Raw genomic sequence first — 7,188 nt, forward strand, 5'->3', positions numbered from 1 at the left:
AAAAATCGTCACATTTGGGACGACATAGTATAGTATGACGTACTACATAGTATAGTATGACGTTTTTGTCAAGTTTTGGACCAAAAAAATGATTTTCAAAAAAATTGTCAAATTTTGGACCAATTTTTTTTCTTCAAAAAATGTTCACATTTTGGAAGACATAGTATAGTATGACATTTTGGTCACATTTTGGGCTAAAAAATGTTTTTATTTTTTTTCCAATTTTGGACGACAGTATAGTATGATGTTTTTGTCAAATTTTGGACCAAATATATATATCTTTTTTTTTAATTGTCAGATTTAGGATGAAATGGTGTAGTATGACACTGAGGTCGACAACATAGTATAGTATGACGTTTTGGTCACATTTTGGGCCCAAAATGTTTTTTAATTTTTATTCCAATTTTGGACGACATAGTATATTATGATGTTTTTGTCAAATTTTGGACCAAACATTTTCTTTCAAAAAAATGGTCAGATTTTGGACAAAATAGTGTAGTATGACATTGAGGTCGACAACATTTTGGTCACATTTTGGGCTAAAAAAATGACATATAGTTCACTAAATGTTTCAATGCTGTAGCAATCGCCATTGGTGTAGTGGAGAAGATGCTGGCCTCCCAACCCCTGGATTATAGGTTCAAGTCCTGCTGTTCAAAAAACGATTATTCAAAAAAATGGTCAGATTTTGGACGAAATAGTGTAGTATGACATTGAGGTCGACGGCATCGTATAGTATGTTGTTTTTGTCAAATTTTGGACCAATTTATTTTTCCAAAAATCGTCACATTTTGGACGACATAGTATAGTATGACGTACTACATAGTATAGTATGACGTTTTTGTCAAGTTTTGGACCAAAAAAATGGTTTTCAAAAAACTTGTCAGATTTTGGACGACATAGTATAGTATGTCGTTTTTGTCAAATTTTGGACCAATTTTTTTTTCTTCAGAAAATTGTCACATTTTGGACAACATAGTGTAGTATGATGTACTACATAGTATAGTATGACGTTTTTGTCAAGTTTTGGACCAAAAAAATGGTTTTCAAAAAACTTGTCAGATTTTGGACGACATAGTATAGTATGTCGTTTTTGTCAAATTTTGGACCAATTTTTTTTTCTTCAGAAAATTGTCACATTTTGGACGACATAGTGTAGTATGATGTACTACATAGTATAGTATGACGTTTTTGTCAAGTTTTGGACCAAAAAAATGGTTTTCAAAAAAATGGTCAGATTTTGGACGACATAGTATAGTATGTCGTTTTTGTCAAATTTTGGACCAATTTTTTTTCTTCAAAAAATTGTCACATTTTGGACGACATAGTATAGTATGATGTACTACATAGCATAGTATGACATTTTTGTCAAGTTTTCGACCAAAAAAATGGTTTTCAAAAAAATTGTCAGATTTTGGACGACATAGTATAGTATGTCGTTTTTGTCAAATTTTGGACCAATCTTTTTTTTTCAAAAAAATGGTGAGATTTTGGACAAAATAGTGTGGTATGACTTTGAGGTCGACGACATAGTATAGTAGGACGTTTTGGTTACATTTTGGGCTAAAAAAAAAATTCAAAAACATTTCCGATTTTGGACGACATAGTATAGTATGACGTTTTGGTCACATTTTGGGCCCAAAATGTTTTTTAATTTTTATTCCAATTTTGGACGACATAGTATATTATGATGTTTTTGTCAAATTTTGGACCAAATATTTTCTTTCAAAAAAATGGTCAGATTTTGGACAAAATAGTGTAGTATGACATTGAGGTCGACAACATTTTGGTCACATTTTGGGCTAAAAAAATGACATATAGTTCACTAAATGTTTCAATGCTGTAGCAATCCCCATTGGTGTAGTGGAGAAGATGCTGGCCTCCCAACCCCTGGATTATAGGTTCAAGTCCTGCTGTTCAAAAAACGATTATTCAAAAAAATGGTCAGATTTTGGACGAAATAGTGTAGTATGACATTGAGGTCGACGGCATAGTATAGTATGTTGTTTTTGTCAAATTTTGGACCAATGTTTTTTTTCCAAAAATCGTCACATTTTGGACGACATAGTATAGTATGACGTACTACATAGTATAGTATGACGTTTTTGTCAAGTTTTGGACCAAAAAAATGGTTTTCAAAAAAATTGTCAGATTTTGGACGACATAGTATAGTTTGTTGTTTTTGTCAAATTTTGGACCAATTTTTTTTCCCCAAAAATCGTCACATTTTGGACGACATAGTATAGTATGACGTACTACATAGTATAGTATGACGTTTTTGTCAAGTTTTGGACCAAAAAAATGGTTTTCAAAAAAATTTCAGATTTTGGACGACATAGTATAGTATGTCGTTTTTGTCAAATTTTGGACCAATTTTCTTTTTCAAAAAAATGGTCAGATTTTGGACAAAATAGTGTAGTATGACGTACTACATAGCATAGTATGACGTTTTTGTCAAGTTTTGGACCAAAAAAATGGTTTTCAAAAAAATTGTCAGATTTTGGACGACATAGTATAGTATGTCGTTTTTGTCAAATTTTGGACCAATTTTTTTTTTCAAAAAAATTGTCAGATTTTGGACAAAATAGTGTAGTATGACGTACTACATAGCATAGTATGACGTTTTTGTCAAGTTTTGGACCAAAAAAATGGTTTTCAAAAAAATTGTCAGATTTTGGACGACATAGTATAGTATGTCGTTTTTGTCAAATTTTGGACCAATTTTTTTTCTTCAAAAAATTGTAACATTTTGGACGACATAGTATAGTATGATGTACTACATAGCATAGTATGACATTTTTGTCAAGTTTTCGACCAAAAAAATCGTTTTCAAAAAAATTGTCAGATTTGGACGACATAGTATAGTATGTCGTTTTTGTCAAATTTTGGACCAATTTTTTTTCTTCAAAAAATGTTCACATTTTGGAAGACATAGTATAGTACGATGTATTACATAGTATAGTATGACGTTTTTGTCAAGTTTTGGACCAAAAAAATGGTTTTCAAAAAAATTGTCAGATTTTGAACGACATAGTATAGTATGTCGTTTTTGTCAAATTTTGGACCAATCTTTTTTTTCTTCAAAAAATGTCCACATTTTGGAAGACATAGTATAGTATGACGTACTACATAGCATAGTATGACGTTTTTGTCAAGTTTTGGACCAAAAAAATGGTTTTCAAAAAAAATTTCAGATTTTGGACGACATAGTATAGTATGTCGTTTTTGTCAAATTTTGGACCAATCTTTTTTTTTCAAAAAAATGGTCAGATTTTGGACAAAATAGTGTAGTATGACTTTGAGGTCGACGACATAATATAGTAGGACGTTTTGGTTAGATTTTGGGCTAAAAAAAAAATTCAAAAACATTTCCGATTTTGGACGACATAGTATAGTATGTCGTTTTTGTCAAATTTTGGACCAACAAAATTTTTACAAAAAAATGGTGAGATTTTGGACTAAATAGTGTTGTATGACATTGAGGTCGCTGACATAGTATAGTATGACATTTTGGTCACATTTTGGGCTAAAAAAATCTTTTACTTTTTTTTCCAATTTTGGACCACATAGTATAGTATGATGTTTTCGTCAAATTTTGGACCAAATATATATATTTTTTTTTTTAATTGTCAGATTTTGGATGAAATGGTGTAGTATGACACTGAGGTCGACAACATAGTATAGTATGACGTTTTGGTCAAATTTTGGACCACAATTTCTTTTTCAAAAAAATTGTCCGATTTTGGACGAAATAGTGTAGTATGACATTGAGGTCGAAGACATAGGAAAGTATGACATTTTGGTCACATTTTGGGCTAAAAAAATGACATAGTTCACTAAATGTTTCGATGCTGTAGCAATCCCCATTGGTGTAGTGGAGAAGATGCTGGCCTCCCAACCCCTGGATTATAGGTTCAAGTCCTGCTGTTCAAAAAACGATTATTCAAAAAAGTGGTCAGATTTTGGACGAAATAGTGTAGTATGACATTGAGGTCGACGACATAGTATAGTATGTTGTTTTTGTCAAATTTTGGACCAATTTTTTTTTCCAAAAATCGTCACATTTTGGACGACATAGTATAGTATGACGTACTACATAGTATAGTATGACGTTTTTGTCAAGTTTTGGACCAAAAAAATGGTTTTCAAAAAAATTGTCAGATTTTGGACGACATAGTATAGTATGTCGTTTTTGTAAAATTTTGGACCAATTTTTTTTCTTCCAAAAATTGTCACATTTTAGTATAATTAAATAAGTTTGGTCAAAATGTTTTATCAAAAAAATTGTTCAATTTTGGATGACAGTATAGTATGAAATTTTTGTCAAATTTTGAACGAGATAGTAGTATGACATTTTTGTCAAATTTTGGACCGAAATAATGTTTAAAAAGTTTTTTTTCAAATTTTGGACGACATAGTATAGTTTGAAGTTCTTTTTTGATGACATAGCATGAAATGGTTTTTTTTATCATATTTCAACTTTCCTACTTCACGTTGTCTCATTGACATTCACCTCAGAGGGGACTTGAACTCACAATCCCAGGCTCAGAAGGCCAGTGCCTTATCTATTATGCCACTTGAGATTTTGGTGCTACATAGGATGGTATGACGTTTTGGTCAAATGTTGGACCCAAGAAATGTCTCCAAAAAAATTGTCAAATTTTGGACAACAGTATCTTTTTTTTTGGACCAAAAAAACATTTTCTAAAACATTTTCAAATTTTGGAGAAATAGTATAGTATGCATTTTTGTCAAATTTTGGAAAAAAAAAAAAATTAAATTTTTTTTTCACATTTCGGATGACGTAGTATAGTATGACGTTTCTGTCAAAATTTGGATGACATAGGTTAACTTTTTGTCAAATTTTGGACCAAAAAAACTTTTCTAAAACATTAAAAAAATTTGGAACGACATAGTATAGTATGTGTTTTTTGTCAAATTTTGGATTAAAAAAAATGTTTCAAAAAAATTTTCACATTTTGGACGACAAAGTATAGTATGAGTTTTTGTCAAAGTTTGGACAACATACTAACCCACTGAAAAAATTGTACTTTTTTGGAAAAAAATATACTCATATTCGACATACTCAACTGACATTTTTGACTTTTTGGATGACATATTACAGTTTTTCTCCATTGGTTTGGCTCATTTCTTGAAACAGAAATGACATTCTCAAAACTACATGGACAAATCTCCAAACCACTTTGCAGTTGTCCACAACAGAAATGCATTTCTCATTCATTTATCAAATTGCAATTGTCTTAGACATCTTTGCAAATGATTAAGTACAGGTAGCACACAGTTAGCACAGTTAGCCTTCATTTAGCACAGTTTCCAAGTGAATTTATCTTGTTGATCTAAACTGATTGTCGAAGTCTCAGTCTAATGGTTGTTCTCTGCAAAACATGTCAGCATCATTTCATTGTGTAAGTCATCACTTGCACAATAGTCTGTTCAATAGTCAAAATTAGAATATAATACCATGAATATCATATATGAATCTCTTGGAACATTTGATAAATATATTATAATTGACACATTCGTTTTTGTCAAATTTTGGACCAATTTTTTTTTTTCAAAAAAATGGTGAGATTTTGGACAAAATAGTGTGGTATGACTTTGAGGTCGACGACATAGTATAGTAGGACGTTTTGGTTACATTTTGGGCTAAAAAAAAAATTCAAAAACATTTCCGATTTTGGACGACATAGTATAGTATGACGTTTTGGTCACATTTTGGGCCCAAAATGTTTTTTAATTTTTATTCCAATTTTGGACGACATAGTATATTATGATGTTTTTGTCAAATTTTGGACCAAATATTTTCTTTCAAAAAAATGGTCAGATTTTGGACAAAATAGTGTAGTATGACATTGAGGTCGACAACATTTTGGTCACATTTTGGGCTAAAAAAATGACATATAGTTCACTAAATGTTTCAATGCTGTAGCAATCCCCATTGGTGTAGTGGAGAAGATGCTGGCCTCCCAACCCCTGGATTATAGGTTCAAGTCCTGCTGTTCAAAAAACGATTATTCAAAAAAATGGTCAGATTTTGGACGAAATAGTGTAGTATGACATTGAGGTCGACGGCATAGTATAGTATGTTGTTTTTGTCAAATTTTGGACCAATGTTTTTTTTCCAAAAATCGTCACATTTTGGACGACATAGTATAGTATGACGTACTACATAGTATAGTATGACGTTTTTGTCAAGTTTTGGACCAAAAAAATGGTTTTCAAAAAAATTGTCAGATTTTGGACGACATAGTATAGTTTGTTGTTTTTGTCAAATTTTGGACCAATTTTTTTTCCCCAAAAATCGTCACATTTTGGACGACATAGTATAGTATGACGTACTACATAGTATAGTATGACGTTTTTGTCAAGTTTTGGACCAAAAAAATGGTTTTCAAAAAAAATTTCAGATTTTGGACGACATAGTATAGTATGTCGTTTTTGTCAAATTTTGGACCAATTTTCTTTTTCAAAAAAATGGTCAGATTTTGGACAAAATAGTGTAGTATGACGTACTACATAGCATAGTATGACGTTTTTGTCAAGTTTTGGACCAAAAAAATGGTTTTCAAAAAAATTGTCAGATTTTGGACGACATAGTATAGTATGTCGTTTTTGTCAAATTTTGGACCAATTTTTTTTTCAAAAAAATTGTCAGATTTTGGACAAAATAGTGTAGTATGACGTACTACATAGCATAGTATGACGTTTTTGTCAAGTTTTGGACCAAAAAAATGGTTTTCAAAAAAATTGTCAGATTTTGGACGACATAGTATAGTATGTCGTTTTTGTCAAATTTTGGACCAATTTTTTTTCTTCAAAAAATTGTAACATTTTGGACGACATAGTATAGTATGATGTACTACATAGCATAGTATGACATTTTTGTCAAGTTTTCGACCAAAAAAATCGTTTTCAAAAAAATTGTCAGATTTGGACGACATAGTATAGTATGTCGTTTTTGTCAAATTTTGGACCAATTTTTTTTCTTCAAAAAATGTTCACATTTTGGAAGACATAGTATAGTACGATGTATTACATAGTATAGTATGACGTTTTTGTCAAGTTTTGGACCAAAAAAATGGTTTTCAAAAAAATTGTCAGATTTTGAACGACATAGTATAGTATGTCGTTTTTGTCAAATTTTGGACCAATCTTTTTTTTCTTCAA

The sequence above is a fragment of the Microchirus variegatus genome (assembly GCF_963457635.1).
Source record: "Microchirus variegatus genome assembly, chromosome: 10".
Classification (NCBI taxonomy): Eukaryota; Metazoa; Chordata; class Actinopteri; order Pleuronectiformes; family Soleidae; genus Microchirus; species Microchirus variegatus.